The sequence below is a fragment of the Crocodylus porosus genome, unplaced genomic scaffold, assembly GCF_001723895.1.
Source record: "Crocodylus porosus isolate Cpor-Errol unplaced genomic scaffold, CroPor_comp1, whole genome shotgun sequence".
In the NCBI taxonomy this organism is placed as follows: Eukaryota; Metazoa; Chordata; order Crocodylia; family Crocodylidae; genus Crocodylus; species Crocodylus porosus.
In genome coordinates, this window is record NW_017728911.1 from 24936267 (window position 1) to 24961187 (window position 24921).

The following is a 24921-nucleotide window of genomic DNA, read 5'->3' on the forward strand; positions in this document are numbered from 1 at the left end:
TTTTTCCTCCAGCCACATACTTCACAGTAGTAAATTAAAATCTCTCTCCCAATGAAAGTAACAAATGTATATAAAACCACAACCTTTTGTGTTCTCTGTACTTACCATTTGGGGCAAAATTTTATTTACTCAAATGCACACTCTCACAGAGGGCAATGAGACTTCTCATATAAGGTGGGCAAGCAGAATTTGTTCCTTTTCATTTTGTGAAACTGCTTTGATCATGACTCTCTCAAGACATTATTTTAAACTAAAATGCAATTGACCGGTATTGCACCATATGTTCCTTATGTGTGAGCTCTGTCTTGTTCATTAATTTTTATGCCACTATGTTGGAACTCAGCCAGTGTAATGTGGAGGCAATTAGCAATGTCAGTGTGCTCATGCCAGCATATAATAATGAGCAAGAGAGAGAGAAACAGAGAGGGAGATTATGCTTCCTGCTACAGGCAAGGGTCCTCTTCAAGGTTTTTTTAAAAATATATATAATGCTACTTGAAAAGTGAAAGATGTAATAAACAAAGGCAGGTGACATGAAATAAGTCTTGTTACAGAAGTCAGATTTACTCACTTATAAAACCTTCTTTCTCCTAACACCCTCTAAAAGGCTCATCTATTCTCAAAGGAAGAAATTAAAGGAAACTTGTGGCCCAATGACCTGGTCCTCTCATCTTACAATAGAGTAATCTACTTCTGCTCCATATAAAAAAGCTAAGTTCCAGGCTGCTTAACAGGGTTTTAGAACATAAATGTATACTAAACAAGTAATCATTTATGAAGTAAATTATGTAAGTCATATCAATGCTTTTTAAAAAACTGCCTTCACAAACTTTGTCTTCACAGCTGTAAAATGTGCCATTTTTTGGTTGCCATTTGTGCTCTTCAAATTCTCCAAGATAAAAAGGTAACATGCCTGAAGATATGCCTGGAGTTGCAAGCAATACGGGAGAGCTCCCTAAAGTTCCTCCTCTCCTCCCCCCCACAAACCATCTCCTTTAAATGAGGCTACTAATGTCAGATGTAACTCTGTTTTCTTATCTCAGAAGTCTCATTTAGCATAAAGGCAGCAAGAATCCTGCAGCATTAGAAAACATTTTCCTGTGGTTGAATTCTACTTTTCCGTCTGGACTTAGCAAAGTCTAGTGAGCGTCATAATTCTACTGAACTCTGCATTCCCATATACTTGTAGATACATTCAAGAAAAAACATTTTAAAAACAAACCTAATATATTAACATACAGTAGTCCCCCTCACAATCCAATACCCTTAACAGAAAAGCTTTAAAATCTGTCAAACGTACAAACAAACAGATATATTTACAAGCTGCAAGAGAACTTTGGTTTCTGACTAAACTAAAGAATGGTCCAGGCTGTAAAATTTGGATCCAGGTTCCACCAATTTCCTTCCCACTCCCTCAGCACTATGTGATAAAATCCCTGCTTTGGGTTTAGTCTATAAAAGACAGAATACTGAAGCTGCAATTCGGTCTTCTGCAGCTGCTTGACAGTCAAACCCCCTTCTATTTTGCTTGTGATTTAGTCGTGGAACTTCGGACTAGTTCTTCAGAGAACTCATATACCAGCATCATATTGTAAATACCTATTCCAGTGAGCCAAGTATGCCATAGGGAGTGGTTGGTGGCCTAATGGAATAATATACCAAACCATCACATTTTGGAAGCTTGGATCACATGAGATGTGAATCTGATTAACTCACGTTAGTTCCTAGTGGGTATTTGCCCATATCACAAAATCACCAATGTCTGGGGCAATTTCAGAGTGAGCAATCTTGTTTAAATAAGCTCAGTCAAAGGTTAGCAAAGTTGTTGCCAGCCTCAACTGAGACACAAGGAGAGCCTGAAGCAAAGTCCATGGAAGTCAGTGCAAGTTGTTTTACCCATGTGAATGGTATCAGACCAGAACTTAAAAGGGCTGCAGGGAAATATGTGCACAATTTGGCAGTGTTTTGACTTGAACCAAGCTGCTGCCATTTGTTCTTACTTTCATTAGCAATAAAATTCAGTCCAAATGCTAATATATTTTAAAGTATCTGAGTATAACTGGTCAAAAAAAATATTATCAGAAAAGTTTTCCTTTGAAAAATACAATTTAGTCAAAACTGAACTTTTTGGAGGAATATGTCTATTTCAACAACATTTTTCACTTGAATGAGTTGAAATGAATTATTTTGACTTAGTTTTAATATCAAAACATTTCATTTTGATAAGGGAAAAATGCTCTGTTTTGTCTATGTATCCATTTAGACTTTCCAATAATATCTAATATTGCAATTTGAATGTAAAAGCATTCGAACATAAAAACATTATTTGACATTAACAAAATGATCCATTGGTCCCCAAATGATTTCTTTTCCCCCACAGAAAACATATACATTTGGGGCTTTTAATTCCAGTTTAGGAAAGGATAAAAGACTGGAATTTCCCACAAAATGGAAATTCTGGTTTCTGACTTGCTCTATATCCAACTTTGTTCTCCCCACTAAGAAAGGCACAATAATGAATCTGAACCTGCTGACACTTAAGTCGGTGGCAAAACCCCCTCTGACTACAGACAGAAACAGGGTTATACACAGGGTCTTGCTATTATTTGCAGTCTATTTGCTTTACTAATAAGGGGACAAATTATTTGCTGGCATAACTCCACTGAAGTAAGTGAAGTACTTATATCAATCAAATTATTGGACCGGCTGAACATTTATTTCCCTTCCAACTCTGGGAGAAGGTGACTTGCCTGTTTTCATATTTTGTAGTAATATGGTACTAGGGGAGAATTCCACTCTGTGTTGTGTGGACACAGAAGAAAAGCAAATGCTTAAACAAAGGCCAGTAGTGGGACAATTAGAAGGGAAAAAAGGAAGTTCAGAATTGCTGGGTGGCACTACAGCCAAGTGTTATTAGTGGCATTAACAGCTAAAACGCTTCAGCCTTTTCAGTTTCCTATACTCACGTGAACAGGTGAGCTGTTACAACAACATACATGCATCAGTTCACATGCTGTTGACAGCACCGCCAGGATGAAACAAAGCATAGCGTAGTTCTGCGGGAACCAGACATCAGCAGCTCTATTTTGCTAATGTTACCTCTGATCAGACTGCTCTGCCAGGCAGCATTTACACTGCAGTTTCTACATGATGAAGCAAGTCCATTCCCCCTTCCCCATCTCCTCCACTCCCAACTCTCCCCCTCCGCCCGCCTCTTTTCTAATCAGACTAGATCAGACTGTGACTCCCTGTTTTCATTCAGTTTGTACAGTTGTCTGCCCTGTGGCTCTCATCCTTTAGTATTGACTTCTGAGGCCCTCCTCCTTGCAATGTATCTAATGTGTTCAGACACCAGGGATGCAGGGAGAGGCTGTGCAGTCAGCGTGAGGCATGGCAGAAATGCCAGCCACAATCACAAACTTGCCCCAACGAATTCTGCTTCCAATGTAAATTATGTCAGGCACAGAGTCAGCAGGAAGCGGTTTCACAGGCAGATGGCATGGATAGAGCTGATGAGCCTGTGTGCCAGCCAGCCAGGCCTATTTTATGAAGAGGGGATGACTGTTATTAAAAATATATATTTACCCTGTTTCCTCCCTCCTGCCCCAACCTGTCCTTCTCAAAGCCTCACTTTTGGGGACAATCCACTTCCATAGAATGAAAAGATTTGCTCCTATTTTTCTGTACAAAAGTTATTTTTTGTAACTTCCAAATGCTGGTAGGGATCCTAAACATGCTGCCCCCTGCAGATATCCAAGTGGATAGTACAAGAAAGAGTCTCTCTCTTCATGAACTTCTGTGCAGGAGCTGCACTTGATCACTGACCTAGCCCTTAGCTAATTCAGGGGGACTGTGTGGAACTGTACAACCCAACAGTGTATTAAGAAAAACAAGGCCTTAGGCTCACTGTCACACATGGCCCTATGGGTGCTGTCCAATTTGGTCTTCGAGGCAAGGTTGGCATGGTCCCCCGCTTTTGCCTATAGTGTGCCATCAGGGGGTCCTGCTTCCTTCCTGCAAGACACAGTAGCATTGAAGGGAAGAGGGGATCTTCAGTATACATTTCAGAAGCCAGACTGTATTTGCTTGGCTGGGTTGGTTGAACCTGCTGCTCAGCTTTCCAGCTACTGCACACCAAGTAGGGCTGGCAGAGCTCCTAGAAGCACTGAATCTTGAAGCTCATACCCCACTGAGAGGCATGGGTATACTCGTCCATCTCCATAGTTATTGTTTCAGGCTGTCTGAAGACTCAGGCAAATGCAGCAGTGTTTTGCTTGGGTTGTGATTTCAAGCTTTTTTCATAACCACGAGGACTAGGAAGTTTCTCTCTCTCTTTTAATGAGCTTTGTATTCTGAGATAATTATGCATGGTACTTCCCCATCCATATCACCCAATGTGTTCTGTGACTGTCAAACAAGCAGCAGTTTAGACTCTCTTATGCACTGCATTGCTACTTACCAGATGAAGAATTTGGCATCTAGTGCTGCCTGGTGCCTATCCTTGCTTCTGTCATGGACTTGCCTCGTAACCTTGGGGACATCACATGACTTCTCTGTGTCTTAGTTTGCCCATATACAGGATGGGCCTTACCCATCTTGCAGGGCTGCTTTGAGGCATAACGGTTTTCTAAAGGAGTTTGAGGCCAGTGCCATAATATAATCTCTCTGGTCATAGCATCAGACCATCACAGGACACTCCTCCTAACAGTAAACTCCTCCATTCATCACAAGGGTAGCTTCACAGAAAAATGGGATGCAACGCTGAACATCTGGGAGCGTGGAAAAAAAAAAGGAAACTAGTTTGTAGTTTTCATGTGCACTCTTCTGAGTCAGCTCTCCAAAGAAAGCAAAGGGCTAAATTCACCCCCAAGCAATGCTGGTTTCTGCCAAAGTAAACCAGGACACAGCACTTTTGCCAATGAGGGAGGGAGAAGCTGCAGTCCTGGAAAGCACCCATACCCGCTACCTTTGTGGGGGCCAGCGGAGCACCAAGAGCAGGCAGCTTTGGCTACACACATTCCATGGCTGAGGCAGCACCTGCTGATCTGACTCAGGCATCAGCCATTACAGCCTCCTCTGGCAGAAATCATCTCGAGTTCCAAGATTTTAAAGTTCTTATTGCCAGGATCTTCCCTGAGAAAGGGAAAGAAAACCCTTTAACGACATGAGGGTTTTCCTCATAAAGGAAGTTGCACGAGCTGGAATGAATCCAGTTCTATGGAGAGTATCCATCTTACATATTTTACATTCATAACATTACCTGAGGTTTTCTCAGGCTGTGTTGCATTTTACTGCTTACTAAACAATCAGATTAAGCAGAAAACCTGCTATTCAACCAGGAAACAGTTGTCTGACTCAAAAGGTTTTCAAGTAAATAAGAGTGGTGTGCACAACAAGCTGTCTTCATTCCTCTGTGGTTGCAGAGTGGGAAAAACACTCCTGGAGCTCCGTGATGCCAACTGTAACACTGCAGTGACGTGGCACTTATTTGGCAAAATACTAAAAAGGAGATTGGTAAATATAGTAATAGCAATGAGGTTTTGCTGTGCTTTTAGCAGTAAAGATCATTCATCTACTGCCACTAGAGGTGGTCCTGAACCACAACACTGAATCTAAACCCTTCCAAATCTTCATCCAGACTTAATCTTCTAGGTTCAGTTCCTGACAGGATGGCACCTATTTGGTGGTTCAGATGCATCTGACTTTTGGCAAGATCTATTAAACTCCTGCTATTTGCAGATAAAATTTTGTGAGCAATGTTTGTGTAGTTTTAGTGCCACCAAGTCTGAACCCTCAGTCTAATTCAGTTTCAAACCTGAAGCAGAACCCCTAAATTAAACTATAGGTCTAAACACTAGGCCTATAACAGCATAAAAGTGGAAAAGTTAGTCTATAAATTCCATGTCATAAGTATCCCAGGTGCAGCTCCATGAACTTGAGGCATATAGCCCCACATTTATTTCACAGGAATACATACAGCCATAATTTAATGGAGAATGGTCCCCATTGGAGCAGATCCCAAAACCACCACACATTCTGGCATGGTTTACTATAGTTGGCAACCTCTGCTCAAGCTAGGTGGGTTCATTGGCAGCACTTGTAAGGAACCCCTCCTCTTTAATTGGTGGGAATGTACCTGTAAGACTAAGCAGTGTTTGGAAAGGCTAAGCATTCCCGCAAGGGAAAAATGAAGTGAGACAATGAAGTTGGTGTTTAGATTAACAAGAGACAGAAAGGCTGAGGCAGCCTTTCATGTAATTTAGAGGGCCTGGTGAAGAAGGGACTCTTAATATGTCCTGAAACTGTGTGCCTTTTTTGCAGTTACTGCAGAACCTATTAAAACAAGAATCCAGCCCAGATTGAGACAGTTCTTCTCAAGCTATGGGGGGGAATGCTGGGACAGTACCCAACTCATACCCCTGTACCACGCTCTGACTTCCATGAACTTTGAAGTCACTGGCCAAGTTTGCCGACAACATCAAACTCTGGGGTAAAGCGTTCCCACCTGAGAACAGGAAAGTGATCCAGGCTGACCTGGACAGGCTCAGGAAACGGGTGGACGAGAACCTGATGGTGTTTAACACTGAAAAATGCAAGGTTCTCCACCCTGGGAGGAAAACCTGCAGCATCCTTATAGGCTCGGCAGTGCTATGCTGGCTAGCACTACAGAAGAAAGAGACTTGGGGGTCATCATTGACCACAAGATGAACATGAGCCTTCAATGCGATACTGCAGCTAGTAAAGCGAGCAAAATGCTGGCTTGCATCCATAGATGCTTCTCGAGCAAATCCCAGGACGTTATTCTCCTGTTGTACTCGGCTTTGGTGAGGCTACAGCTGGAGTACTGCATCCAGTTTTGGGCCCCGCAATTCAAAAAGAAGCAGCTTTGATGTGGAGAAGCTTGAGAGAGCCCAGAGGAGAGCCACGCGCATGATCAGAGGTCAGGAAAATAGACCTTATGATGAGAGGCTGAGAGCCATGGGACTCTTCAGCTTGGAAAAGCACAGGCCACCTATAAGTTTATCAGGGGTGCTCACCAGAATCTGGGGGAATGTCTATTCACCAGAGCGCCCCAAGGGATGACAAGGTCAAACGGTCACAAACCCCTCCATGACCGTTTCAGGCTAGACATAAGGAAGAACTTCTTTACTGTCCGAGCCCCCAGGGTCTGGAATAGACTGCTGCAGGAGGTGATTCAAGCACCTACGTTGAACACCTTCAAGAGAAATTTGGATGTTTATCTTGCTGGATCCTACGATCCCTGCTGCTGACTTCCTGCCCCTGGGGCAGGGGGCTGCACTCAGTGATCTTCCAAGGTCCCTTCCAGCCCTAATGTCTATGAAATCTATTCCCAAGTCCTTAACAAATAGATTCCAACATTAACTGTCTAAAGCAAAGAAATTAAAAGTTACAACTGGCCCTAGCTTAGTGTGCCCTTAGATCATTTTGTACAGACAGGAGAACTGCATGAAAAATTAAAAGGAATATTTCTGGATCTTCATCTGACTTAATGGCTGTCTTACATTTTTCTCTATTTGACTGGAGCTTGCAGTGGTTATGAATTTCCTAAATCTAAATATAAACTTCAAACACTGATTTGAAAGGCCTCATATACAATGGTACAAAGAAGGAGTTAAGAATAGAAGATGGTGAAGGAGAGAAATTGATTTACTTTTGTGTCACAATTTTAAATTAGGTTTTTGTTTTTTTTTTTAACTCAAGAGCACTTCCTTTATAAAGCAGCACTTTGCATTACCTCTGAAAGGACTGCATACACATTCTTGTTTCAATTTAAACAATCCACAGTGGTATTCAGAGCTATGCAAACTTTATTGTCAGAGCTAATGGAGACTCTCGCACAGATACCACTTTTAAGCCATCCAACTGAAATATTCAAAACAGGTCAGATAATCTCTTCAGTAAAGGACAGCAGTGCATAAAATACACTTATATGCACCCACATTTTATACCAGACTTTCTCCAGTCGGATAGGTGGCAGGCATTCTGTGATAGTAATATCATGAACAAATGGAAATAAGGATTATTGTTGGTGTTCAGGATTATGAAGCTTTTTCTTTGCAATTCAAAGGTTTGGGTAAGGGGACAAATGCTTCTTATAAGATGATCTGGTACCCAGTGAGGAATGAAAGTGTTCAGTGCCTTACACGAGTAAGTTTTAATGGCTCCAAATGGAAGTAAAAATGCACAATCCCACTCACAGACATGGCATCTTATCAATTCTGCTCAAAAGAAGGCCGGCCTCATGCCACAGTGTGTGCATAGGGGTCATTTCTTTGAAGGAAAGCAGTTGTCTTAGGGGAAAAATAATTGTGAGTTGTAGGTAGATGACAGACATTACTAGCACCTCTATAGCGCAAATGTAATAGAACGTGTAATAATTTGAAAAGAGGGAGCTGTGACAGCTTAATTAGGAATATGGGTCAAGTGTGAAGAGAATAGGAATTCCTGGGTTCTAGTTTCTGCAACTAGGATTGCGTCTTTTATCCACCAAGTGTTGAATATAAAATACAGAAAGCAGCCTCAAGAGCAGGAACCAGAACCCAAGGACTTCCATGTCCCATATGAATGCCCTGAGAAGCATAGTACACAGTCCTGCTTCCTAATGGGCTCTCCCTCCCTGGCTTAGTCAATCTTGAAATCCCTTTTAAATCTGCACCCCTGTACAACAATGAAGGGTGAAGAGCGCCCCTTCTTCCACACAGGATAACCTCTAACTAGGGCTAAGGCACTGTCTTAGTTAGGGGAGCAGGGGTTTGGAGCTCTTCAAGCAGAGGAGAAAAGTTACTGCTAGTTTTCTCACTTCCTAGGCAAATGCTCTAATACTGCTATATAAAAGAGGGGCACCATCATCACTGCCTCCTCTAGACGTCTGGTAAAAGAAAGCAGTGGCTGCCACTGCGTTTTGGAGGAAGCCCAATCCTGTAGCATATTAGGTGTGCTCTGAGAACGCTTGCTGGATTGAGCCCCTCAGGGGACTTATGTGGAGGAACGCCCAGTTTCTGGATACCAGGGTTGAGACGTGAACTAGGTGCCAAAGGCTCAGTCCTGTCAAGACTGAGACAGTTCTGGACATGTGCAGAGTCACAACTGCAGGCACCTGGGGAACTTTAAAGTCAAAACAGTGAGTGAGACGCTCCTGAAGGTTAGGCACCCCCAGGGTTAGGCGGCAACTGAGCAGGGGTTTTCATGACAACTGTTTTGGAAATAGGTGCCTCAGTCTTGACTAAGTGCCACTTTTGGTGTCTAAATTATGACCAAAGTTATTGAAGTGACTGAAAATTTACTTTCAGATGTGCTATTGAGTGCCTAAGAGTATTTTTTCCTTTGTCTTATACACAGTGGGCAGGACTTCAAGCTCACTACATAGTCTTGATTCCTTCCCAAACAAGGCAATTCAGGTGGGTACTAGGACAGAAAGCTGGTGCCAAGCAGTTGAAACTACATTGTGTAAGTTATAATATACCTAATTCAAACAACATTATGGATAAAAACCACTGCCTTAACATCACGAACAAGAAAAAAATTATAGAACCACAAGTTGAGGGTTTCTCTACAAACTGTATTCTACCACCTCCAGCTAATTCTAATTTCCCATTATTTAAAAAGCCACATTTTAATGCTCATCTGCAGTGAAAATGATGGGCTTGATCATGTGCTTACCGAAATCAATGAAGGAAGAATATAGCTCAGTATGAACAGATAGGACCACTGCACCATTAGTTCAATTTTGTAGAAATCCATTTCCAGATGAACACTAGAAGCAGAGGCTGCAATCTGCCCCAGCTGTACACTGTTCATCCTAGTGACATGTGAACTGCGCCCTTCCTCTGTCTTATTTAAATGCTATGTGTACTGCAAAGCTTAATGATAAACAGTTCAATATTGCCACTACTCTGCACAAGCTGTTTTTTCACTTCATTAGAAAATCAAGTGGGGTGCAGGGGGCTACGGACTTGGGTCCCTGGCCGTGTAGCCCAGGCAGCTGGGGGCCCTGTCTGGCAGGGCTGTGGGTGAGGGGCACCAGCAGGGCAGGGGGGCAGGGGGCTGTGGGGTGTTATTAAAGGGCACCAGTAGGACCAGGGGGCTGTAGGTGGTGAGGGGATCAGTCGTGCATGTGCAGTCAAGAGAACTAAATAAGCATACACCAACTGCTGAACAGGATGCGACTGGACACCCCCCACCACCCCGCTGTGATCCTGGGTGCCAGTGAGCTCCTGCTGGACGCCTCTTATGTGCCATGGGCTCTCTGAACTCACCAGCTGGTTGGGTCTGCCCAAAGCCCTTGCTTGCATACAGCTCTGGAGCCCAGGGGATAGGCACTGCTACTGTTCATCCCTCCTCCCCGCCCCCTGAATTCAGCAGCAGGGGAAAAGAGGGGATGAGCAGCAATAACACTCAGCCCACAGGCTCTGGAGCTGTGTGAAAACAGGGACTGAGCACCATTGGCATGGCTTGTCTCCTTTTCCCCTGCTGCTGAATTCACGGGAGAAGGGAGGGGGGCAAACAGCAGCAGCACTCACCCCCTGGGCTTGAGATCCCTGCAAAAGCAGGGACTCCAGGTAGACCCTGTGACAACCAGCCAGAGCTCAGAGAGCTCATAGCATGCAAAGAGTCCCCAGGAATTGCACTGACGTGCTGGTTTGCTCAAAGAGTTTGCTCACAGTTCATGCAGCACACATGCAGCTATGCCACCCGCTCTGGATCTACCCCAGGGGGGAGAAATGCTGCCACTGCTCACCTCACTGCTGAATTCCCAGGTCAAAACCCTATCAGGGACACAGTGCTAAGACAGTGGGCAAGTAGTACCAACACTGATTCCTGCAGCTGTCAGAGCTGCTGTGTCGGTGGCACCAGAGCCTAGGGGGTTAACGTTGCTTCTGCTTGCCCTGCTGTTGGAGGTGGCTTATCCAGCCCACACAAAGCCCTTTGGGCCAAATGAGTTTGGCATACCCAGATTAATGTAGTTAATGTTATAGTTAAAATTAGATGTCACGAAACGTCGTGGCAACGGTAAATTTTCCAATACTAACTCATACTGCACATTTTGTGCTGTTTGCCATTCAGTCTCACTTCAGAACTATTGTTAGAACAAGCTATGCACCTAGCTAGAAAAAGACCAGAGAAAATACTACCTACATGCAATACCTCTGTGTTGATGGTGCTCTGAAGGCCTCAACTGTGGCATTTCTTGACTTTAATATTTTAACCATGCTACCTTAAAGTATAGGGTCTTTTCCACCCCCATTAGATATAAATCTCTTAGACTGAAATGTAAGCTCAGTTTCAGTTTAGAGTGAAATTTACAGCTGGGATAGGAATATTGTAAAGAGAAAGTACTGACACAACCTTAACTGTAGCTGTGTTAGTATAAGAGTATGATAGGGAAACCTGAGACAGGTGGTCTTTATACTGCATTTACTTTATTTTTCGGGCAAGAAATTCTTTTATAAATGGAGGATAACCCTATGTCCTTGATTACAGATGTCTATATAGATGTTCCATATAGTGAATGCCGTGCTCGTTTTTTGTAGTTACAAACACACGTATTGCAATAAACACTATATATCAGTGCAGTCTTAAAAAAATAAGATGTTGATCACTATATGCCTGATTTCCTATAAGTGTTTGTTCCTTTAACATTTCCACAGATCCTACCTAAAGAGTTGTATCACTCTGGGTGTAGATTAGACAAGTTTGGACAAGGCATGTCACTGTTCTACCACCTTATTTTAATTTATTATTAATTTGCTTGTTACATTTAAGCCCTCAGCAGAATCCTCCTACTATGTCAGGTCTGCAGTATGTTCCTTTCTATACCTGGGTCTCCCCTCCCAAACTCAGTGAAGTACAAATTTAGCTTGAGCTAGTCTTCCCAGGTGGCCTACCTATAAGCCATAGGCTTTATGGCTAGCAAATGACAGCTCCTATCAGCAACTCCCTAATGAAAGAAGCTTACCAACAGGAGGATCAAATAGCACTAATTTACATTGCCCTTCTCCCCCCGCCCCATCCCACAAAGGTCTCTGGAAAAATGGATGAGTCCAAATGCCTTTAAAACAACTCTCACTTAGCATCTCACAAGAGCCTACAGCAGCTCTTTAAGAGTGGCCTGTCTTCCTTATTACAGCATTCTCTCAATTCCCACAGGGACTAGTCCTGTAGTCCAGAGGCAAACTCCCACCACGGCCAACAGAACTTTTGAATCAGGAAGTACTGCATGATCAGGCCCCAAATTTACGGTGGCTTTTAGATATTCTGGCAGGCCAGGTTCTTTGCGTAGACTTGATATCTTTTATTAGACCAACTAAAAAGTTGAAAAAAAGTTCTTTACAAGCTTTTGGGCACAAACACCCTTTGTTAGACATAGGGGGACTCTACTAATGTGTTCTCCAAGGTAGAAAAGAAGCAAATTTCCAACAAGCATGTCTGTGAAAATGCAAATGAGTAGAAGCTAGGAAGACAATAAGTAGAGGGAGGGGGAAGGGAAGGAAGTGTGTGAAGTGATGCAAGTGGTCAGTTGGAGGCACCATTACCTGGGGTGTAAGATGTCAGGCAGGTTGTAACGTGTCATAAATCCAGTGTCTATATTAAGTCCATGTTTTCTGTATCCAGTATATTTATGAAGTGACATTTGTAGGCTTGTCTATGAAAGGTGTTTTGTATATTCCCTTTGAGGATTATAACTGAGAGATTGGAGACAGAATGATTGTCTTTTGAGAAGTAGGCACCCACAGATGATTGGATATTTTTCTCTTTAATGGATTTTCAGTGTGTGCTCATTCTGGTATGCAGTTGTTGTTTGGTTTCTCCTACATATTTTCCATCAGGGCATTTGATGCACTGGATGAGATATTACATTACTGGAGGTGCAGGTGTAAGATCCAGGAACGGTGATGGTTCTGTTGTGGGGTGTAGTTATTGTATGACTGGTGGAGATGTGTTGGCAGGTTTTAGATTTCTTGTCCTGGCATAGACCAGGGTGGGGAGGGTGGAAGCAAGGGAGGAAAGGACCTTCCTATACTTTAGCTTCAATAGCTCAGCAGTTACAGCTCTCAAGCCCAGTTCTAGACACTGCACCTCCCTCACCCAACAGAGTTTAAAACTAGCATTACTCTGACTTTCTAGCATTACCCAAAGCCTCCTCCAGCCCTTCTTTTGAACATGAACCACACACACTGCATTTAATAGTCAGTGAATGGAGGGAAGTGCAGTGGGAAGTTTCTATGGGGCAAAGGCCGCAAGCTAGAACCCATGACCCACGACCTGCTTCTTCCTAGGGTAACAGCAGCAGCCATTTCACTGAGCTATACTTTCCAGCTTGTTCTTATCTTGCTGATCCCAAATATTTCCTTCACTTAGCTGCCCAGGGGATTGGCTTCAAAAAAACCAATGGAGGTGGTCTGGATAATGCCTAACCTGTCGTGTGTGATTAACACACTGTGCTGGGAAGTCAGAGGGCACGTCTACAGGTGCAATTAATTTGAAGCAATAAACTCCGACACATATTGTGCCGGAGTTTATTATTGCCGAGTGCTGTGTTTGAAAGTGCACACGGGACTGCAACATGTTGAGCCAGGTTGGATCAGCCCTGACTGGCAGGGATCCAGGCAGTCAGCCTGCCAGCCTGGAGCTGCTCTGACCTGGGTCAATGTGCCATGGAGGGGCTGCCTGAGGCATGAGGGGGCTTCAGTGTGGGGTTAGTCAGCAGGCAGCTCCCGCACTGAAGCATCCTCATGCCCCACCCAGCGCCATCAGTGTCTACACGTGTGCTGCTGTGCAGTAAAGAACTCCTCAGTAGGATAGTATTTGCATTTACAAGTACTATCCTATGGCAGAGTTTATTATTTTATTTTAATAGGGCTGCACATGTAGACTTTACCGCTGAGCTAATTAGGCAGCTCATCTCATGTAGACGCATCCACATAGATGAAGGTTTAAGCTTCCTTTGGCTTCCTGGTGCAGGCCACTGCCACTCAGCTACTGGGGCTAAAGGATGGGAGAGGGTTTTCTCCTCTCAAGTCTACTGGCTACTAATTACAGGATTTCAGTCAGCTTTATTTTGGGGATGCACAGAGATGTCCAGAATGGGTGTGTATATATAGTTGTGAACCTGCTTGGCCAATGTGTAACATTCACACTGCAGAGAAAGTAGAATCGTTGCTGCATTTAAGTGCCAAAAATGCCACCTAGGTGGCTAGAAAGCTGCCAGCTAGCTGCACAAAGGGAAATAAAATTAAAACCACTTTAGCGGCCAGGTAAAACTTTAATTCATCTCTCATTTAAAGTATTCAATACTCAGGGTCAAATTTAGCCAAACAGAACTTAATCTGGATTGAGAAATAAGGTACTTTCAGATAAAGATTTCTTTTCCGACTGTAACTGTACACAGAGTAGCTGTGAGCATCTCCAATAAGTGTTTTTAATTAAAAACAAAGAACACACAATGAACAAATGCATCTCTGGTGTAGATCTATCGATCTGGCCTAACATATTAAATAGTCAATGCTAGAGATACCAACTTGTCTGAAAAGTTAAAACAACAAGAGATGAGTGGGTGGAATGAAACATTTTGTTCTAAGTAAAATCTAACTGTTCTCTAGACAACAAGAATGCCAAAAACGCCTCTTATTAGAAGAGCAACATTATTTCCTGGTTCAGGTGGACACCTGGAGTTCAGAGTACTTAAATACCTCTTACTATGCTAGCTTATACTGATTCTTTGTCCAATACCTGAAAGAGGACCTGTAGGATAGCAGCATCGACTCAAGCTGCTTGGTGTTCATGTGTTTTGCTGCTGCAAAGGCCTGTGATTACCACCCAGCCTCTGTCAGTCCAGAAACTATACACCAAAGCAAACACTTACTTACTGCCTTGCCTCTCCTGGAACAACAAGCAAGTTTTTCCCAGTCTACGTAACACAATCTGCAGACTGGATTTCTCCTCCACTGTAGGTGGGAATCCTTCACTTTCCCAGAAAAAGCCAAATGCATGTAATCTCTGCCTGTCACACACCCAGCCATCAGGGTGAGGTTTGGCACTGGTCAGGATACAGCATGCTCCCACACATAGCTAGTCTCCGAGGGAAAGTTCACTCCCGAGTACAAGAAAACTACGGCTGTCTCAAGTTATCTGAACAACACAGGTTTGGTCATCTTGATCTTTCTAATGACCTTGTTAATCAAAAGAATATGCATATCCTTTCAAAAGAATTTGGCAGTTGCTGACAAAGCAAAAGTATCCCAAGCACACTTCAAAGCATGGTGGCTTAGATCCTGCCCTCATTACATTTACACTAGTCCAGAGAAACTCCAAAGTCAACTGAATTACAGAATAAACAGTGGGGTAACCAAGACGAGAATATGGTCACGTAGCTTTTCAGTATAGCCTGTGACCTCTACTAACATGACACTTTTGCCCTTTAAATTTCTAAATGCTTTATGGCCTAATATTTTTCCTTCTTGGGTAAATACACAGCTTTCTTCTGAGCTGCAACAAGACTGCAGGTGGTAGAAGTGAATGAAAGACTGTGAACACCTTTCCATTACACTTTTCATTTTTGTCCTTGGTATTACTGCCTGTAAAGTCAGCCCAATGAAAGGGACTTGCAGCACACTGTATACATGAGAGTACAAAGAGTTAATTTATTTCTTGTAGCTCTTTTCTACTAGGCCAGATGCTTGGTTGAGAGGAAATACAATCCAAATGCATGGACTAATACACCAAAGTGAGGCATGAATATATTTTTATGTATGTCCTGCACTTAGTGTGATATCTATTACAGTATGTGGAGAGCCTTTTCACATGGATTTTCTTTTGCGATTGAGAAAAACAGATCTATGTGCACCTTGTTAATATGAAAGTACTCTCTTAAAATAACTCAATTTCTTTGTGAAAAAAACCTGATTCTTAGCTCGCAGCCTGTGACTCCACAATACCTTAAGGGTTAACTGGTAAAAAGTGAGACTGAGGCAACAGAAATCAGAATGTCTGGAAGTGCCACTTTAAAGAACTCAGTGAAAAATTTATAATCCAGTATAGTATAAACTGTGATATTTATGACAAGTTAATTTAGGTGGATAAAAGGAAACAAAAAGCAAGGGAACAATCCTGGTTCAAAAGAGGTTGAATAAACAGTCATGTAGCTCATTATTCAGGGAATACACAGGTTCACTTTAGATAAAACTTATTTAATCCAGTTAGTATTATCCAGTACTACTACTACCACCACCACTACCTCTACTTTAAACTATGACAGATTGCAAAGGGTCAAAGAGAATTTTTATCACTCAGCCTCCTTTTGTCTTTGGCAGGTTTAATCATGTCACTTGGAATGTAGCATGAGGGGTCTGATGAAATTGGAAAAGCATGTGGAGATAAAAATCACTCTCAGATGAATTCAGACACTTCCTGCCACTCTGCAGATGCCACACTGCTGCAAGCCACCCTCCCAGGAGAGATGATTCACCTGGAAGGAGGGCCAGGCTCTGCCAGATGTGTAGGAGGCTGCCTGAGACCCACATGCTAACACTGTCTCAATTGTGTGAAGCATATGCTTTCAGTCAAGGGTGAAAAATGCAGGCACCAGCACATGCCAAAAGTCTTTCAAGCATGGCCCACCAGTCAGCCTGAAGCTTAATGCACTGATCCATCGAGTCAGCAGATGTGTGTCACCACAGTACAAGTTGAGGCTGGTTAAAGCTATAAAAGAGCTAAGTGACCTAATCCACACTTTCAAAATGTACAAAGAAAACCATATTATTGTCACTTTGGGGGGCTTAATATGGGACTTTCTTCTAAGGTTTTCAGTGTTTAAGCTTGAAAAGATATATTATTGTGGAAGCACAAATACTGACCCTAAGCTATAGATGTACCTATGCAGACTCAGGCTGATCAAAGCATAACATGGCTTTCCTTTTTATAGCATCTCTCACACACACAAAGAACATCTGCAGAATTTACTGTGAAAGCCATAAATGCTCCTTATCCACTTGGTTGGAGGCACAACTCCAAAAATACCTGAACAGAAAGTTTATTTGTGGAGTACCACCATGTGCTTGGTAGAACCAGTGAGTTATACAAGATGTTCTTTCACTCCCAGCAGTGCTGTTGGTGTCAGGTAAGAGCCAGGCAGCAGGATGCAGCAACGTCTGCCTGAAAGCTTCTCCTTCTTTTCCATTTGCCAGGAACAGCGTTTCTCTGACACAGTCAGAAGTACAGGATACATTTTTACAGCTGAAACATGTACCTTTTCCAGTGGCAGTGGGATTGCTTTAAAGAGATCAAAGCTCTTCAAGGACCAACATGCCACACAGTACATGTGGGCAGGGACAGTTCACTGTCAGCAGCAACTGTTCCAAATAGGTTATTCAGCCATAAGGGAAAAGATGTAGTTCTCAACAGGCAAACACAATTAGGCAGATGTAACACTTTGTTGCTAAAAAAAAAAAAGAGAGTCTTTCCATCCATCACCTGGTATCCAGTTCACAGAGAGCTTTCTTAAGTGTTTCTGTCTGTAAATACCCAGGACTTTGGAAGAATATTGATGTTTCACAATGACTTCTTTGTGCTTTGACACGGTTTTCCTGTGCTATAGCCTGTGGCAAGTGCACACCTGTTTCACTTATGCCCAAAAGGCCACAAAAGGCAAATTTACTTCAATTACTTCAAACTCAAATCATAAACAGGGCTCTCCTGCTTTCAGAAAGGCTGCCTTGCAACAAGTTCTTTTTGAAGCAATACCTGGTGATTTAAAAACTAGCTTCTGTACTAACAAACTATGTAAGATTTAAGGTAATAGATATATATTTCCTAGAATAAGCGTGAAAAAAATCACTGTGCCACAGAGATCCTTCCTAGCTCCACCCCTCCCCCATGCCCCCGTATTCTTTTAGTTTAAAACACACTGTGGCTACTTAGCATTTGCACTGCATTAACACCTAGTGGCCCCAGGCACAGAACAGGGCCAAAATGTCCTGGTTACAATACTCACTTATGATTAAAAGAAGATTCTGTGTCCAGAGCTCATAACAAGAGACAACAGGGAGATACAACACAGATATCATATTGTCAACCACAAGCGCTCATAAAACATGAGTGAGTTCCACTGACATTGATTTTTTTCTTCGTTTTTAGATTAAAGAATGTCCTTTTTCAGCTTTCTTCTGATTTGGAATGCCCCTGCACATACGCAGTGTGCCTGTGACAATTATTTTTACCAATGTACAGGGTCACCGTAGAGGCGTAGCAGAGCATGTCCATACCCTGGGTAGCCAGCTGCCATGGCACTGATGTTATCAGCAGCAGCAATTTTTGTGACCCCCACACAAAGGTGGTGACCAGGGTTACAGTACTGTATTTCTGCACCCTTACACTGATTAGTTTTTTTGCCCCTTATCCCACCAGCAACTCTGCACTCCCACCGTATCTCAGACCCACCATCTGTCCCTTGCACAGCTCTGCCCTTCTTGCAGGTAGAAGAGCAGAGCTCTTCCCTCTCCATGGCATGGGATGGAGACAGTCCCAAAGGCACTTCCCTCTTCATCTTGTTATGCATAGTCTTGTGGCATTACAGAGAGGAGAAGGAAGAACAAATTGGCCTATTTCTCACAGGAGAGGATAGGGAGGGGAAAGAGCCACCCTGATTTTCTGGGTTCCTTCCCAAGAAAGGAAAGAAAAGGAGGTAGCAGAAAGTAGTACTCCCTCTCCCCATATAAAAATGCTTTCACTCCTAACAAGAGGGAAGGGAGAGTCCTACTCTAGGAGCTCCATTCAGCTGGTTTTTCCCCAGGAGCTGGGGAGTAGGGAAGGCATCTGATCAGAAGGGGCTTTCCTCTGGATAATCCATAAAATTGCTTGAAGACTGGTGCTTCTTGCATTATGGGGAAACTATTTTCAGCAGGGACTGAGTGAAATTTGTGAGAACAACTAGCACTGCAGACAGTGGGGTAAGGAAGGACAAGGTTACAGTCAAAAAGCAGCAGACAAAAAGAAATGTTCTATCTTTTAAGTTCTACTTTGACTTCTAAAAGGTGGTCTTACTATCTAGCTGCCATAGTAACCATAGCCTTTATGTTTATGAGTTTATATACTGCGGTAATTTTTTTAGGTCAGTATTCCAATTACCCCTTATTTGTAAGACACCTGCCAACTTTCTGTTGAATCCTGTACTGCAGAGAGCAACACGTTTCCCTAGTCTACCAGGTCAGCAGATAGGAAAGAAGCTGGGAGCTGCGGGACAAGAACTGTATCTTGTGATGTGTGGATGGTTCCTAACATGGTAGTGGTGCTATCAGGATCCAAATGCCTCAGATTACATACCTGAGGATTTTAAGGAAATAAGAGATTTTCCAACAGATACATTAAGTAATAAGAATTCTTTTTGTTTCCCCTTTAAAAGATGCTGTTCTTAAACAGTTAAACTACTATATGTGTGGGCGAGCTGCTTTCTGTAATTGCTATCTACAACAAATCTGAAGTGAGTTGCTGATCTTATGAAATAAGGGGTGTAGACTATGTCATTTTAAAACAATAAAAATACCAACATACTCAATTTTTTGCCATGGATCCTTTGTCTCCAAACAGGTCAAAGTCCAGGTAGAAAATTAAAGACTTCTCCTTAGGCAAGTACTGTTATTTGAACTTTGGCAAAATACATGGCTGCCTGCAGATATCATATCTAAATATGACAAAATTCCCCTTTCACCCATAGGGAAAATCGATTGTATGATTTATATCTGGAGATTACATGTGTCCATAGTAAAAAAAAAGACTAGTCATAGCTGGCTGAAGTCATCTAGTCCACACCTTTGCCAGGGCAGAAATACCTTTTATACTCCATTTTTAAGGGTTTTTTTCCAAGCTAGTCTCTCTCAATACAGCTTCTATGTGACCCTCTGAATGCACTGTGTTCTTTTCTTCCCTGCAGCTTATCCTGCAAAACCCTTACTCAGACAAATAAACCGTTACGTTCCTAAATAGCTTCACTGACTTTAATGAGAATATTCTTACTACTCTCTATAGAAGACTCCTCTGAACATGTGGTTCCAGGGTGGTGCTTAGTTTTTTTAATTCTATCATTTAAGACCTAGATATTTTTTTCTGTTGTGATTTGATTGTTCTTGTGGTTCGGTTACCTTTAGGGTGCTTAAGCCCAGTTTGGGGCCAGTCTAACAGCATTTGCTCAAGAGTGTGGAGAGTGGAAAGCAAAAACTATACCTACACTCTTAGATTACTCTCAATCCCCTACACATGACCTAAGCATAATTATAACCCCTATCCACTTCAAAGGACAGGAAATGAACCTTAGTTTTTTTCCAAGTATGCTACTCAACCCTGGATGTTGCTAGAGATACAGCATGTCAAAAGTCTTATTGCCATACTACATCAGCCAACAGACTAAGTGATAGAACGGCATAACGCTATTTGCTCCTCCTTGCTCTAGAGCTCTTCTGGGATACCACTTTGTTTGGACCCAGCATGTACCCAACAGGTGCAATCTCAGTAGGGACTCCCTGATAACTACCCTGAAAACTATTTACTGGAAGACTTACCTTCATATTGAGGAACTGCTGAAGACAATCTGATGAGCTAGTACATCACTCCATCTTTGATACTGTAGCCTGAATCAACAAACACCATTACAGCCGGGTGTGCTTGGGGCAGACTTCAAAGGTGTCCAAAGTGGGACTTAAACTTGTGTCTCAAGCTGTAGCAAGAGCCCTAACTGCTTTACCACTACATCCTAGCAGAGGAGTTACTTCATAATGTCTTTGTTGGAAGTTATTTTTGGGGGAGGATGATCTATAAATTCAGTAGTGATCTCTGGATGCTGTGGTTGTCTCAGGAATCAGCCAGTAATTTTCAGTTTTAAAAGGAGACTATGTTTGATTCTAGCCCTTGTAATTATAAAAACAGGCCTTGCAGATCTGATGGCAATCTGATGCCTGCTGGATCCTGCAGCCGGACAAACTGCTGTAACATCAACAGAAATTTTCCTTTTTTCCGTTTACATAAATGAGGTGCAAACATTGAAGCCTGATTATGACTAAATAGGTGCCAAGATTGGGCACTGGTTCCCTCTGAATGACCTACCAGGTATGTTCAGCAATGGCTATAGTCAAATGTAGCTGGCCTTCACTGGAATGTCCTGATATTCTATTCATTTGACAAGATATTCCATAGGAGACTGAAGCCAAGATATATGCTTGTTCCAGCAACAGCAAAGGCTATGAAACCAACTGTGACAGCTAGGTTTATAATAAAAAATGGAAATACCCCTCCCCACCCCACACACACTCAAAAAAAGGAACTCGTGTTAGCTTGGACGTTTCATGGTGACCTGTCATTCCCAGCTCCTTGGCTATGCTTATCAAGTGCGTATCTTTAATAATGAATATCAGTTCAGCTAATTTGCACCCCATTATTTACTTTTACAAGAGGAGGGAGGTCATTTTGTAGAGGAAATGCCTGATTTTCCACTGTTCTGCACTGGGTTTAGTCATCACCATCCACAGCAAGTGAACAGTGGATGCTACCGAAGCAGAATGGCAGTATTATGCATCACACAAGATACTGGATAGATTCAGGCTCATGGTCATTCCAAGTTTTTCTGCTGTCCTCATGCATGGTCATTTCTTGAAATTAGACATGGTAAGAGACATATGGTCAGCTATAGTTTCAAAGCAACAGTAGTTTAGGGGACTGAAGGGAGAAGTGTTGCAATTTCCAGACAGTTTGGGTACAGACAGATGTTAGGGCCCTGCTCTAACCCCCACAACCCAACAGATGTTCTCCTCTTGGGTTGGGGGTGCTACCCCTCTCCCTAGCTCCAGTGCTGTTATTGAAGGTGGGGGGAGAGGAGGAAGCTCTCAGAGCTGGGGAGGCACGGAACAGGATCTCCTCGCCAGCTGGACTATTGGGGGGAGCCAGGTCAGGGCCCCAAGATGCAGGGACTCCATTTCCCCTCCTCCTGCCCCCTCCCCCCAGCCATTCAGCAGCTGGCAGCTCTGTGCTGGCTACTCCAGGCTGCTGAATGGCCAAAGCGGGAGGAAATGGAGCCCCCTCCCCTTGGGAGTCCAACCCAGCTCCCCCCAATACCCCAGCTGGGGGCAGGGACACAGGATGAAGGGACCCCATTCCCCACCAGCCCCACCCTGCCATGCCCCACTCCCTTGTAAAAAATTAACTCTGAAGGGAACACAAGCTCCCTAAGGCACTCTGCTTCCGAACACTTTTATGTCGTACCTGATTTAACCAGGATTAATTTTTGCACCATTGGCCATTTTAGAAGTGCTCTGCAGCCATGCACATGTGTTGATATGGTTGTAGAGTGCTTTCAGATTGCTCAAAAACTGTCACCCTTGTCAGTGCTCATTCTGTGTATAGAGAACAAAATGGAGGCAAAAAGCCTAGGAGAGTGCACACAGGAATGGCCATGACTGCTCCCTAACAGTGCTTGCACTTGTGTACCAGGTGGTGTACCAGGCTGGTACAAGGCCCCCACACCTTATTTCAGTCCAGTAGTTCTCAGCCTTTTCCACACAGGAACTGCTTTTCTTTAAGGATATGAAAGTGCAGGGTGGATGCTAAGCCTTGTCCACCATCTCATTGACCCAGGGCTTGTGATTCATCCCAGCCGATACCACTATCCAAGGAAAATGCACAAGTTTTTCTGAAACAGGATTTCAGAACCAGGCTTACAGTTTTGTCAAGGTCCACGTTTACTTCATTGAACTTAATTCAGCTGCTTGTCAGAAAATTTATACACATCTCTTCTGTTTGCAACATTTGCTTATTGCATCATTTATTAATTGTGGAAAATTGTGCTTGGTTTTCTATTTCTACCCTGGGTTTATTCTTCCAAGAGACTACTATGTTTTCCTCTTTGATCTGTTCTTTCCATTGACCCTCTCTACCCATTTCATGCAAGAGACTGAATTAAAAAAATATTCCTGTAATTTCTCCTTTTAGATAAAGTTGCAACTGCAACCCACTTTGTGGCTTACAGGAAACAATAAATTGAAAAGAGAGAAGCTATAAATCTACTCTATAGCGAACATTTCCTTTCACTTATCATTTTTGCCTGAAGGTGGAGCTCTTCTAGAGAACAGGAAAATGGTTTACGGTGGAATTGAGAAACCATGAACAAAAATAAATCTATGTAATTATCTTTTCTTGTCTTACAAACCACGTTATTGCATATTTTTCAGTCATGCAGTCTATATGTGATCATTTTCCACGCGGCACATGAAAATATTGTCTTGCCTTTTAGCACTACACAAAATGAACACTGAGAACAGTTTAACTCTTTCAGTCACCATACATAAGAAATGTATGCATCACTGACCGTTCTCCAACTTGCACAGAATTTATTATACAGTACACCTGCTAATGCTAATTTAGAGGCTTAAGTAATTTTGCAGTCAAGTGGTCTTTGAACTTACTTCACAAAGGTGGGAAAGTATAGGATAGTTTGTGGAAGGAGAATTAATACACAGAAAATTATGTAACTTTCTTAACCAAATCTGAATAGGTCAACTAGAGACTGGAACCTCAACATATAAATTAAATAGCATTTGTTGCAAATATGTTAAAGCATAAGTGCCCAGCTACAAGACAAGTACTGTGAAAGAGTCCTAAATCCCAACTTACAATGTATACCTGACATTTGCCTTCTACTGGAAAAATCACAGGCAGAGAATAAATGGAAGGAAATCTCACACTGTTTTTTCCTTTCAGAGTTACTCACGTGTTCTGGTGGGGGAGAGGGAGGATGGCGTTTGGGGACACAGAAAATAGGCCATGAAGAAATGGCCCACAAATTAAGCATTAGTGGTAAGAAAAAGCTCTTCCTATGCAACTCAGAGCCTCTAACTTAGCAAGCCCCACTTCCACTTGAAGTACAGCTCTACTGGAGGTGTATTAGCAGGGAAGTTTCTACTACAGTCTGCTCCCATGATTCTCCACTGGAAAGGCAATGCAGGTTGGGGCTAACTTATCATTTGTCTCTCAATTCTGAAGTTAATGGAGGCAAGAAAAATTTTGGGTATCACCAACTGGTCTGTCCCACCCCTCTTTCTGCACTGTATGGGCTCACAGAACAGCATATGAAAGGCCCATACAAGACAGACAGGCAGTATTTGTCATGGAAGGGGCTGCTTGCTCTTTTTTTGTGTGTGGAAGGCATAATTCATGTACAGAAGACTCTTGCTGGGATCAGGAGGATATAGTTATATCATTATTTCCAGTTTGGTTATCTCCAATTTATACTGATATAATATTACATTGAAGCCAAAGTAGAGAGGCCCTAAATTCAAAAGTGAACATAATTAGTCTCAAATACACTGCACATTCATTTTCTACCTTATTCTGTACAAATTATACACTCAGTAAACAATACTTCTGTTACAAAAATATTTAGATCTTTAGGAAGAAAAGCTTCTCTAATTTAACTTTGAAATATTCCAATTTGCTTTAACTGTGCATTAAAATGATTGCTAGGCAAGTACATGTTGTACAGGCTGTATTTTTGCTTGCAGACACTGTTGACTAAAAATCAAATTGGGTATCAGAATGTTCTTTAGATTTCGTGCTTTGAACAGTTCAGTTAGAGCATGGTTTTGTCATTTTTACCAGTAGACTGCATCTGGTATTTCAGATCAAACACAGTATGTAGTCCAGATGTGTTAGCTGTCACTCTGCAAGTAAACATTTCTGATGGACAGTGTGTTAACAACAGATTATTAGTCATGAAGTTGCATGATGGTTACCAAAAGTTAGTTTAAGAGTCTAAGATAACACAAGTGAGAACTGCTGCTAGAAATGATGCAGTAAGAAATGTCTATGGATAGGATTTTTTTTTAAACCTATTCTTTAAAGGGAGACTCAGACATTATAGGTTTT

General features: G+C 42.5%; 1 long non-coding RNA gene across 1 annotated transcript; it reads right to left on the reverse strand.

Annotated features, from left to right (window-relative positions):
- Positions 1–679: 679 nt before the first annotated feature.
- Positions 680–14776, reverse strand: LOC109309266. The gene is made up of 4 exons (XR_002100866.1): positions 14764–14776; positions 14132–14134; positions 13764–13847; positions 680–693 (listed from the first exon to the last, which is right to left on the reverse strand). It is a non-coding gene; the product is annotated as an uncharacterized LOC109309266 (long non-coding RNA).
- Between the last annotated feature and the right edge of the window lie 10145 nt (positions 14777–24921).